Source organism: Vulpes vulpes, unplaced genomic scaffold, assembly GCF_048418805.1.
Source record: "Vulpes vulpes isolate BD-2025 unplaced genomic scaffold, VulVul3 u000000657, whole genome shotgun sequence".
Taxonomy (NCBI): domain Eukaryota; kingdom Metazoa; phylum Chordata; class Mammalia; order Carnivora; family Canidae; genus Vulpes; species Vulpes vulpes.
Genome location: NW_027325810.1, coordinates 1,861,277 through 1,874,235, shown reverse-complemented (window position 1 = coordinate 1,874,235; position 12,959 = coordinate 1,861,277). Strand labels below are relative to the sequence as shown.

At 53.6% G+C, this 12,959-nt stretch overlaps 1 protein-coding gene across 2 annotated transcripts in view; it reads left to right on the top strand.

Moving 5' to 3' along the window:
- Positions 1 to 430: 430 nt before the first annotated feature.
- Positions 431 to 12,959, top strand: part of ADD2 (adducin 2) — an 89,584-nt gene continuing 77,055 nt past the window's right edge. Inside the window, exon 1 of one of the 2 annotated variants that reach the window (XM_072746140.1) lies at positions 431 to 735. The gene's annotated coding sequence lies outside the window, so the exon portion shown is untranslated. The remainder of the gene's footprint in view (positions 736 to 12,959) is intronic. The other variant, XM_072746141.1, reaches the window with a different exon arrangement.

Genomic DNA, 12,959 nt, shown 5'->3' with positions numbered 1-12,959 from the left:
CCGGGGCGGGGCCTGTGGGCGGGGCCGCTGGGGGCGGGGCCTGCGGGGCGCTGCGGTCCTGGGGCCGGGGACTGGGGCTGGGCCTGGGGGCGGGGCCGCTGCGGCCTGGGGGCGGGGCCGGGGCGGGGCCTGCGGGGGCGCTGCGGGCCTGGGGCCGGGCCTGTGGGCGGGGCCGCTGCGGGCCTGGGGGCGGGGCCTGTGGCGCGCTGCGGGCCTGGGGGCGGGGCCGGGCGGGGCAGCTGCGGGCCTGGGGGCGGGGCCTGCGGGGCGCTGCGGTCCTGGGAGCGGGGACTGGGGCGGGGCCTGGGGCGGGGCCGCTGCGGGCCTGGGGGCGGGGCCGGGGCGGGGCCTGCGGCGCGGGGGCGGGGCGGGGCGGGGCGCTGCGGCAGCGGGCCGGGGCGGCGGGGCCGTGCCCGCTGGAGGGGGCGCTGTGGGCGCCGCCGAGCGTCCCTTTGTCCCCGCGCCGCCAGGGGAGCTCTGCCTCCCTCCCGCCCCGTGCGGGAAGTGGATTCGATCGCGACGGCGGGGCGGCGAGGACGAGCGGGAGCGGCCGCCCTTTGTGGGGCTGGCGGAGCGGAGACGCGGCCCCGGCGGCGGGCAGCGCGCGGCTGCGGGATGGAGGGACGCGCGGTCCTGCGCTCCGGCGGGGGCGCCCGTTAGCAGAGCCCGAGGGGAGACGGCGGAGCGGGGCGGCGGCCCCGGGGAGAGCAGGGACCGGCGAGCGGCCGCGCACAGGTGAGCCCCGCGGGCGCCGCGGCTTCGGGTCGTTTCCACGGAATCCGAGAGCCGCGCGGCAGGGCAGGTCCGCGCTGGGCCCGGCGCCCGCCGCCTCGGGGCTTCCGCGGATGATGCAACGCGCGGCCTCCGCGGGGCGAGGTGCGGGGCGAGGCGCGGGGCGCGGGGCGCGGGGCGAGGGGCGGGGGGCGGGGGGCGGGCGCGCTGGCTCCGGGGGCCACGCCTGACAGGTGCCGCTTCCTTCCCAGGGCTGCGGGGGCAGCGGGGTCGTCCCTGCCCCGCCCCGCCCCGCCGCGTCCCCCACTCCTCTCTCCTCCCCTCCGCTGCCTGGGGATGGGGGCCCCTGGCCCGCCGCATCCTCCCCTCCCCTCCCCTGCCCGGCGGGGGGCGCCCCGGCCCTGCCCCGCCGTGTCCCCCGTTCCCCTCCCCTGCCTGGAGATGGGCGCCCCGGTCCTGCCCGCCGCATCCTCCCCTCCCCTCCCCTGCCTGGCCGGAGCGCCCTGGCCCTGCCCGCCGTGTCCCCCCTCCCCCTCCCCTTCCCTCCTCTCCCCTGCCTGGGGGTGGGCGCCCCTGCCGTGCCCCATCCTCTCCTCCCCTGTCCTCTCCTGCCCCGCCCTCCCCTCCCCTCCCCTGCGTGGGGTGGGCGCCCCTGCCCCGCCTTGTCCCCCCCTGCCCGCCGTGGCCCCCCGCCTGCGGGATGCTCCGTGTCCCCCCTCCCCTCCCCTGCCCCGCCGTGTCCCCCCCTGCCCGTCTTCCCCCCCTCCCCTCCCCTCCCCTGCCCCGCCTTGTCCCCCTCCCCTGCCGTGCCCCACCTTGTCCCCCCCTGCCCGCCTTCTCCCCCCTGCCCGCCGTGCCCCCCGCCTGCGGGATGCTCCGTGTCCCCCTCCTGTCCCCTGTCCCCTGTCCCCGCGGCGGCCCGGCCCAGGCAGACGCTGTGCAGCAGCTGCGGGGCAGGGGGGCGGCGTGGGCAGGGTCCGCCGCTGCAGCCGGGAGCCGGCACGTGAGCAAGTCCCCAGTGGATTTGGATTTTCCGCCGCCACCACTTTGGAGGGAAAACCGGCCGGTGTCCCCCAGAGGTCCGGCCAGCCGCTGCTGCCTCCGCTTTCACCCCCCTCCCCTGCGTCTCCCCCCCTCCCCTCCCCCTCCCCTCCCCCTCCCCCCTCCGCCGGGGGGGGGGGGGCCACCCTGCACCCTGCACCCTGCACCCTGCACCCTGCACCCGCAGGTGGGGGCGGGCGGCTGCTTTAGGATGCGGCTCAGGCTCAGGCGGCGGCCTGCCCATTGTCTTGCTTTCTCTCCCCCTTCCTTTTCCTCCGTAATCTCCACCCTTTGGCAGAGAGAGGGAGAGAGAAAGATGGAGAGAAAGACAGAAGGGAAGGGGGGGACCCAGCCCACACCCTATCAGATTCTTTTAAAAATTGTCATTTATCTGTGACACATGATTATTACCCATCTGTTTCCTCACACCCACTCTTGCCTCTCACAGTTTGTTGTCGAAGGTTCCACGGACTCAAATGAGCCTTGTAAATAATAGAAACCAGTTCTCGGTTTGGTAAATGGACATTTTGTGCTTTCTAAGCCCAAAGGTGGGGTTGGTCTGACATCCTGGCAGGAGCAGCGACAGGGGAGTGTGGACCCACCTCCTTTCCCATCTAGCAGGGGGTCTAGCCGAGGGGCATGAGCTGTGTCTTTAACTTGTACAGTGAGGGGTGGCCTCCTTAAAGGGATTTAAAATTGGGCTTCATTTTATTTATTTTTATTTTTTTAAAGATTTTATTTATTCATGAGAGATACAGAGAGGGAGAGAGAAGCAGAGACACAGGCAGAGGGAGAAGCAGGCTCCATGCAGGGAGCCTGACGTGGGACTCAATCCCAGGACCCCAGGATCACGCCCTGGGCCGAAGGCAGGAGCTAAACCGCTGAGCCACCCAGGGATTCCTGGGTTTCATTTTAAGAGAGAATTGGTAAATGTTTGAAATGAAATTGCTGTAAATGAGAGCAGTTAACTGAGGCTCAGACTTGCAAGTCACTCTGGCCGCTGGCATATGGATAGTATACAGTAGAGATTTTACAGAGGGATTTAGACCGTTTAATGTTTTTTGCTTCATGGTGCTCACCCTTCATTCTGTAAGGTGATCAGACTTCTGTCAATGCCGATGGACCCGGATCTTGCCCAGCCCTGCTTGTCCCCTGACCCACCGCTTTTTCTCCCCATCCCCAATAGCTAACCTTCTATTATTATTATTGTTGTAATTTCAATATATTTTGCAGAACCACAAAAGATAAATCATTCTTTGATCCCAAGTCCATACATTTTTGTGGCAAGCAGTATGTTCTTTCGTGTCCAGTTGCCCAACCTTATTAGAAATCTGCTCATTCCACACAAACTATACACCACTGCCTGAAATGATGCAGCATGTGTGGTTTCCAGGCTTTGGGTTGAATTTGCTTGAAATGTTAAGACGGTGTTGGAATTAGCAAATCACAGCTATTCTTAAGAGTTTACAGGTGATCGAATATGTTTGATGGGAGAAAGTTTAGCATTAAGGTTTTAAATATATCTTTAAAACCCTTTGATAGATATTTTTATCACCAACCTTGTTCTACAAGGAATCTGAGACAGTTTATCAGGCTTCATAGAACATAGCAAGGGAGACTAACTTAGAAGTCAATGAGAAAGAAAGACTAAGGGTAGATTTATAAAATGGCATTAAGATTGAAGCTAAAAAAAAAACAAACTGAAGCTAATACAAAAATACACGTGTGAGACCCTCTATAGTTGGTATGAGGGTAAACAAATCCAGCTCTAAACTTTCTAGCATCTCATGGAGAAAGAAGAACTGACCAACCCATGGCTCATATATTTTATTTGTTCATTGACTCACTCACCCATTTGTTCATTTAACACTCAGTGAGGACCTGCTATGCTCCGGGTTCTGCGAAGGGTACAGCGACAGACATGGTCTCTGCCCCTACAGCCTTACAGACGGGTGCCGAAAAGCCGACATTCATCAGGAAACCCCATAAGTGAGGGTACGATTTCGGGTAGTGTTGAGCGCTGTGCAAAGTATGAGACACAAAACGTCACGTGTCCAGAACATAAAACACAAAATAAAAACATCTCAAGAGAAGCACAACAAGTCCTGATTCTAAGAGCAGCAGGGAACTCTGCAAATACCACAGTGTTTTGACCGATGTCTTCAGTCACGTCCTTGTCAGACGCAAGGAGGGTTTCGCGCCGCTGTTTTTATAGTGTGAGCTGCCATCACTCCCCGGGTCTCCCAGACCACTGAGGTGCTGAGGACGTACACATTTTGAGAGATCTGTATCTTCTCTAAAGTTAGCAGTTTTACTTCAGTGATAATCTTATTATTTAAGAAAATGGGTTCTGGATTATCTTTTTTTTTTTTTTTAAGATTTTTTTCATGTATTCATGAGAGACACAGAGAGAGAGGCAGAGACACAGGCAGAGGGAGAAGCAGGCTCCATGCAGGGAGCCTGACCTGGGACTCGATCCTGAGACCGCGGATCATGCCCTGGGCCGAAGGCAGCGCTAAACCGCTGAGCCACCCAGGGATCCCCCTGGATTATCTTTTTTTTTTTTTTTTTTTTTTTAAAGATTTTATTTATTTATTTGACAGAGAAAGAGAGAGAGAGTGCACACAAGCTGGGGGGGAGGAGAAGCAGACTCCCCTGCTGAGCAGGGAGCCCAACGTGGGGCTCCATCCCACGACCTGAGCCAAAGGCAGATGCTTTAACCCACTGAGCCACCCAGGCGCCCCTATTCTGAATTGATGGCAACCCCAAAGCCAATGGGTGGGGCCTATATCTGCTTCTGTATCTTCCCCTGTGAGCCAGGGGCAGGTCTGGTTGCTTAGGTCATGAGGCAGAGAGGAGTCTAATTAGAGCATCCTGGCAAGAAGACTGAGTCCACACAGGGCACAGGCTTGTCAGGCTCAAAAAGAACAATTCCTGGGATCAGCACCATATTGGCAAGGAGGGATGCTCTCATGCTAGTTCCCACAGTCACATGCACTGAGTTGCAGCGACTTAGCAGCAGGCGTTGTAGTGAAAACACAATGACAGACTTGCTGTTGCTGGTTTCAGCAATAATTGGATTAGGTCTACATTTAACGTAGATTTAGTAACCCCCGATTACTACCTTGTGTCCAAGGCAATGAGACAATTCGGTGTAATGACTGAGTGGAGCCAGGCTGTCTGACCTCAAATTCATTTTTCTACTCGCTAGCTGTGAAACTTGGGCAAGTTACTCAACCTCTCTGATCTCAGTTTCTTCTGCTTCTCTCTCTCTCTCTTTTTTTTTTTAAATGTCTTATGTATTTATTCATGAGAGACATAGAGAGAGAGGCAGAGACACAGGCAGAGGGAGAAGCAGGCTCCATGCAGGGAGCCCGACGTGGGACTCTATCCCGGGACTCCAGGATCATGCCCTGGGCCGAAGGCGGCGCTAAACCGCTGAGCCACCCAAGGATCCCAAATTTTTGGCATTTTAGTAACATAAAACTATAATGCCTGAGTGTTTAGAACTGGTCTTAATAAGTATGTGTATTTTAAGATACATTTTAATAAAAATGACTTAGGTCATCCCTGGGTCCGTGAGAAATTTTTTTTTTTCTCCAAAAGCGATCTCTGTATAGTTTAAGCCTTTTGCACTGGGTACAAGGACACACCCAAGATTCTTGGAACAGAATTTTTAATCTCTGGAAGAGACATTACGCTCTAACATTTTATCTATATACTCGAGCACCATAGTTTTAACTTGAAGGAAATTTAAGGCCGTAACACCAAAAACTGCCTCTGTTTTCAACAACTCCGGCAAAGTCCCCCAGGCCCAGGGAGCACCCGCGGAGCAGCCCGCTTCCAGGACAGGTGCGTCCCGGCCTGACGCCCGCATAAGCCACAGGTGAGAGGCGCCCGTGTCACTGAACGCGGCAAAAAGAAAGCCTTTTCTCTGTGGACTACGGTGTTCGCTTGTGTAGCTTAAAGTCAGTGTATTGGTTGTAGCGTTCAAACCTGTGTTTAGGCTTTCTCTGCGCCGGAGTGATCTGTCAAGGATTAAGCAAAATAGGCCGGTCTCGGGTTAGTTGTGCTTCTGATGCTCTCCTTTCGCTGTGTGCCCACCCGAGACCGGGCAGTGTATCCCGCTGTATCACGCACGGGTTTTATGGGCGCTGGGTTCCTTCGGGCCCGGCTGCAAGGACTGAGGCCTTTCCTGGGAGGGGGACATCGAGTGTGGAAGCCCGGACACAGCGGGCACAGAAAGAGATGTCTTTAGGTTGTCGAGAAGAGGGAGACGACAAACCTGGGCCCAGATTCGCCGAGGACGCCCTAGACGCGCGGCAGGGACGGCGTCAGCCCGCGCTGGCCAGCCATGAGCAGCAAGGGTCGTCCCCGCAGAAGCAGGATGGGCCTCCCCGCTGGCTCCTGGAATCCTAGGCTCGCTGCAGCAGGCCCGGGTGGGCTGTGGCCTGATGAGGGGAGGGGTGGCGGCCCTGGGACCTTTATCAGCTCCTTGCACCTTGAGTGAGGCCCCCCGGGAACGCCGGCCGTTAGCAGGGCCCTGAACCAGGTCCGTTCTGATCAGCCCAATGGTCGTGGCTGAAAATAGAGATAAGGACGGAAAAAAAGTGTCCCTGGGCCCAGGCATCTGCGCCTCTGGTGTCTGGCAGTGGCAGCTCCAGGGCCCGTGGATGCTCCCGCCCCGACTCCCCCCCCCCCCACGCCCCCAAGCAGCTGACAGAGGGGACGGTGAGGACCTGGGGCCTCGGGCTGGTGGCTGCACTGGGCCATGCAGGGAACAGAGGCTGCGCAGACACCAAACAAGAGCCAAACAACAGACGCGGGGCGGTGACAGGTATCCCCTGCTGCGCCAGCCAACTCCGGAGGTGGCCGAGTGATGGCAGTTCCAGCAGCTTCCGTGGGGCTCAGCTGGACCCCGCGGGGATGAGCTGGCCTCCGTCTTGCCTGCGCTGTTCCACCTGGTCACCCCGAGCCTCCCCTTCCCCTGCCTGCCCTGAACTTGAGCCCCCCTTGGCCCACCCTCCGCAACGATCTTTCCGAAACAGAACTTGAATCTCCACCTGCCCCTGCTCCCAGGATGAAAGCCAGGCTCCTCCCTTGGCCTCTGCTGCTTTCCGTGCTCCCCCGCCCCGCCTCTCTCTCTGCCTCTCAGGAATCAATAAACAAAATCTTAAAAAAAAAAAAAATCTTTCTTTCTGGAAGAGGAAATGATACTATTAGACTTTGAAACGCGTGAGGACTTTATGAAGACAGTTTCTTTTGCCAGTGGACTCGGTTTTCAGCCTAAATTATTTTATCGAGCCTGAGTTTCATTATGTTTGCTTCCTTTATTCGGCGTGGAGCCCATATAAGGTCTCTCGACTTCTGCTTTAAAAAAAAAATTGATGGTGAAGGGGCACTGGGTTGGCTCAGTCGGTTCAGCATCTGACTCTTGATTTCAGCTCAGGTTATGATCTCGGGGTAATGAGATCGAGCCCCACGTCCATGCTCGGCGTGGAGCCCCCTGGGGTTCTCTCTCCCTGTCCCGCTCCCCCACATCATACGCACTCCCCCCCCAAATGAATAAATAAATAAAATCTCTCCGAAAATGGACGGTGAAAAGACACCCAAAAGAGAGGGTGCATTTGGTTCTTTCCTTCCGTGACTGTGTCAGATGCCAGAGCATCCTTACTGATTGTCTCAACATCCCTTTATTTAGAATTTATCCTTCTTCCCTCCTAGCACCACATTTCTCTTAGATCCTTCCAACACCCTCATTTGTGTCCCAAATTAGCTACATCTGTTACCATAGTTATGCAGTTTCCAGCTTAACCCCTTGCCTGCTTGTTCCTGCCCTACTGTGCCTGACGCATCCTTTCTTGCATTTCCATCAGACCTACCGTTTTTCTTTCGTTTTTCTTTCTTTTTCTCCCTCCCCCTCTGTACCACCCCGCCACCGCCTCAGGTTTTTTGCTGGCTTTAAGGTAATGCATGTGCACAGTTAATACCCCAGTAGGCCGGAGGGCTTCTAACAGAAAGCAGCAGTCTGCCCAGCCCAGGCCGCGGCCGGTCAGCCGCCAGCCGCGTTCGGCGGTTCCCCCCGGCTGTAGTTCCCTTCCTATCTCGAAATCCTATGCTCACGGTAACCGGTAACCGTAATGTCTGTGAATTCATCAGCTTCGATCCCACCTAGTGACCTGCTGTGAAAGCCAAGGACGTCGTTTGGTTACATCATCCCTGCATCTCCTCATTCTCTCTGGTCATCCCCGCGGCTCCACACAATGCATTTGTTAAAACCAGGTTTCTCCCTCCGCAGCCTGTTGACTGGGTCCCTCGACCCCCCGCTCCGCGTAGGACAAGGCGATCAGCACCCCTCCTTACCCCGCTTCCTCTTCCCTCCAGCCTCGCTTTACTTTTGCATTATCGAACTCGGTAAAATATTCATTCTGTTCCGTTGGCCGTAGTTGATTCCTATGATTTGTCTGTAATTCTAGTGATGTTAAAAGCTGGAAAGTTCTGACCTGTTCATTATCTGGGTTGATACTTTCACAAGTAACACATGCTAGGGTTTCATACCCTCGGCCGGCTCCCGGCTCTCGACCCTCGGCCCTAGGTCGGAAGTGCTCGCGCGGTGGCCCAGGGCCCCAGCACCGTCACGCCTGCCCCGGCCCACCCGGCGGGGTGTGCGGCTCCTCGAGGACCCCTCCACTGGCCACGCCGGCGGGCTGCGCAGCGGCCGAGGCCCCACTACCGGGCCCGCAGGTGGCCGCAGCCCGGTGCCGGGCTGGGGCCAAGCGGTGTCCTCTGCTCAGCCCCTCCCTCCTGCCGTCAACGGTGCCTGCCGGCCCGCCGGGCGCTGCTCCTTGGCTCCCGCATACTCCGCCTCGAGTCCGGGCTGACGCCACTTGGGCCCCAGACATTCGTCACCAGTTCTCACCTGCTTTTGGTCCTGCAGAAACTCGCAGAACCCTGCTCCGATGACGGCCTGCTCTATGCACGTTTACTCCCCGATGACCCGCGGCATGAGGTCTAAGGAGAGAGCGGGAGGTGGGCGGTGGGACCGGGACGCCCGTGGCCACGCAGTCCCAGGATCTTCTCCCCGACGGTGCGGTCGCCGCGAATGCCTTGCGGCTTACATGCAATCCAGCCAACTCCGCCGTTTCTCTTCAGGAAGGTGCAAGCTGGCAAGTCAGAAGACTTTGGTTAATAGTGTGCAGGAGCCCAGGATGAGATGAGGGGTTAAGGGAAAAGAGAAACTTCTCCGGGGAACCTGGGCCGCAGTGACTGGCCGTGCGCCACGGAGATCATCGGTCAGCGTTGCCGGCGCTTGACTTAGATCCAGAACGGAGCAGCCAACAGAGACAGTTAGTGGGTTCACACCCTGCGTCCCCGGAGGCAGGGGGGCTCCCGGATAAGGAGGCAGGATTCGTGGGCGCCCGTGGAGCTCTGTTCAGCAATAAGTCTGGAGATACGGACGTAACATAAGAAATTCCAGTTGCCTCTACGTTTCCATCTAATTTACAGGTTATTGCTTCATTTTCGGCCTTAACAATGGTCACCGAGACAGAAGAGAGTTCTGGGGCTCCTGTTTTATGTATCTTAACTGTAAAAGGCTGGAAAAACTGTGGCCAGCTTTGAAGACTGTACCTGTTATACTTGGTTCTGAACTGAAGACGTATCAGGTTCTAGGACGTTGAAGAATTAAAATCTGCTTTTCAAAACCTATTCTATTTATGGGTGAAATGATACAGACTCTTTTTCTGTTGGGGATGAATGGGGTTGAAGTGAATTGAGATGGACTACAAGTTGGTAATTGTTGAGATTGGGTATAACATCTAAACTGGCACTTTTTAGAGGGAAAGGAGGTACTATGAATAATTGCATTGGAACAAGAGGCATGACCCCGGCCCTCTTGGGGAAAATTGCAGTCTGTTCTGAACTAGATGATGGGTACTTGGGGGTCATTATATGGTAGGCTTCTAATCTTGCATATTTGCAAATTTTTCCATCATTAAATTGTCTGCTGTTTTATCCTGTTTGCTATTTTGTTAAAATTGGAGACTTTCACCTTAACATGATGTTAGGCATTAGTCAACTTCAAATACAAAATGAAAATAGCAAGAGAATATTGTCAAAGAACAAATCTATTAAGTTAATTTATACTAATGGGACAAAAATCCATGGACTCTGCAACTGGGACACCCAGGAAGCAATATTTAATTAAGTCGACAATGTTATAAAGCAGATCTCTAGCGTTAGTTATGCAAAAGGGCCTTGTTTTTATCTCTGTGGATTGGGTTCATCAGGCTTTTACGGGCGGGCGGGTGCATCCCCACAAAGGTCGAGTCTGCTGGGAAATGGAGCGCATTTCCCAAGAAAGCAGGATTTCTATTTGCAGAGCAAGTCAGCAATAATAACTACTGATCGGTAATTATCTTTGCGTCTCTCCTATGTGAGATTCTTCATTACCTCTTACCTGCTAAAATAGTCTTTCAAAGCTGCCCAGAAGTTGAGAAAGAAGGTCTCCTTTCTTGCTCTCTAATTACCATGCTGTGTCGTCCCATGGCTTAGTGAAGTTTTTTGCTTCTGGGCCCGCAAGGAGGTATGGCCGGGGTGCGTGCATGAGGCGGCAGGGGTGGGCTCCGTCTTTTAGGATGTCAGGCATCTTGCTTCTGCCGATCAGAGGGCTCACGTGGTTGTGGATTTGGAGTGAGGGTCTTGGTGCCCTGTTCAGAGAGGGGCTGAGATGAATGCCCAGCTGCCAGGAGCCTGGGAGTGTCACACAAGGGACTGTATCAGATGTGGGCTCTCCAAGGCTGGAGTGCCGCTTCTGTAGGATCAGAAGCCCGTTTTTTGAAAGTTATTTGTTCTGCTGCTGTTGTGTCACTGGTGTGATTTAGTATCATGTCCCCTGTATTATGCAAAAAAGGCCACTTTCTATTTGCTTGTGGTTCTTGAAGTCAAGCTTACCGAGATATAGCACACACATAGTACAGTTCGCCTTTCGTAAGTATGTTGTTCTGTGATTTTTGACAGATACATACACTCACGTGACCACTACCGCAGTCAAGATAGGAGGCTCCCTGTGTCCCTTTGTAGTGAATCTCTCCCATATCCACCCACAGCCCGTGACAACCGCCCATCTGCTTTTGCCTTTTCCAGAATGTCCTATAAATGAGACCATACAGTGTAGTCTTTTGTGTCCGACGTCTTTCATTTCGTATAATGTTTTTGAGATTAATCCACGTCGCTACAAATGTTAGTAGTTGGTTTCTTTTGATTGCTGAGTAATATTTCTCTGGATGACTGTCCCAGTGGGTTCAGCTATCCACCATTAAAGGATATTTGGGCTGTTTCCAGTTTTTGATGATTATAACTAAAGCCACTGTACGTAATGACATACAAATTTTGTGTATTTTGGTTCTCTTGGGTAAATAAATGCCTAGGAGTGGGGTTGCCTTATGGTGTGTGTATTCTTAATTTTATAAGAAACTGCTGGAGTGTTCTCGGAACGGCTCCATTTTGCATCCCCGCCAGCAATGTATTAGACTTCTAGTTGCACTGAACTTGGTATTGCTAGTTTGTTTGCTTGTTTTGATTCTAGCCGTTATGATAGGTGTGGGGTAGTACCTCACTGTGGTTTTAACTTGCACTTCCTTAATGTCAATGACCCTGAGCATCTTTTCAGGAGCTTGAATGCCACCGTATCTCTTTTTTGGTGGTTTCTTGTCTTTGAAATGTCTGCGAGTTTCTGCCATCCTAAGGCAGACCGCAGAAGGGGTATTTCCTTAGTCTCAGATAGTCTCAGAGGGGGAGCAGAAGCGTAATGGGGGTGCGGGGAGCTCTATAGGGGGATGTAGGGAGAGTTGCCTAAGAGGAAGATAACACGGGAAGGGTGGAGGGGGTGAAGTCAGGAGCTGGGGTATCTCATCCTTCCCTCCTGCCCAGGCTACTTCTGGAGCTTTTTTTTCTGGAGGATTGTGTGGTTTATATTATGAGGAGCTACTCCCTTAGGAAGTAAGAGAGGGATGGAACAAGACAGCTATAATATTGATTCATTTTTTTTTTAATGTGCTTACTCCAAATTCTGGTCTTTACATCCTTAGCTCAATAAGTATCTCTTTAAATTAGATATTTGGCTCAGATAACTCCTTCTGTTAATTTTTGGGTGGAAGAGAAAGGAGCGTTACATAAACAAATATTCAGGAAAATGTATATTTAAATTTGATTGATGTAGGGACTCAAAGAGATATTTGAATAACCCATGTTCATAGCTGCATTATTCACAATGGCTAAAACGGAGAAGCAACTCAGGTGGCCCATCAATGGATGGGATATACATTCAGGTGGTGTATGTCATATGGGATAATGGTCAGTCTTAAAAAGGAAGAAAATTTTGACATATATTACAACATGGATGAGCCTTGAGGACATACACTGCGTGAAATAAACCAGTCACAGAAAGACAAGTACTGTATGATTTACTTACATGAGGGGCATAGTGACAGGAAGTAGCACGGTGGTGGCCAGGGGCTGGGGTGGGAAAATTGTTTAATGTTTAATGGGCATAGTGTTCCAGTTTTTTTTTCTTTTTTTAAAAGATTTTATTTATTTATTCATGAGAGATACACAGGAGAGAGAGAGAGGCAGAGACACAGGCAGAGGGAGAAGCAGGCTCCCTGCAGGGAGCCCGATGTGGGACTCGATCCCGGGTCCCCAGGATCATGCCCTGGGCTGAAGGTGGCCTAAACCATTGAGCCACCCGGGCTGCCCCATAGTGTTCCAGTTTTACAAGATGAAAAGAGTTCTGGAGATGGATGCTGGTGATGGTTACACAACATTACGAATGGTGCACTTAAAAAGGGCTAAGATGATAAATTTTATTCTATGTGCATTTTATAGCAATAAAAGTTTAATGTGATTGAGGTGTGCTAGCAACAGTGAATAATGTATCGTGATGGTAGGTAAGTTTGTGACGTTTGACTATGTCAATCGGTGTTAACCGAACACCTCTACACGCAGCTACTGTTCCAGGTCCTGGGGGTGCCTTGGTGAACTAGGAGATCACACTCTAGTGAGGAGAAAAGGAGGGTGTGGGGATTTGAGGAGAGAGTGAGGAGGTGGGAAATGATTCTCTCAAAGAGCCTACACCAAGGAAGGTTGCTTGGTAATGTTCAGAAATCATTTGGAGAGAGTTTTGAAAT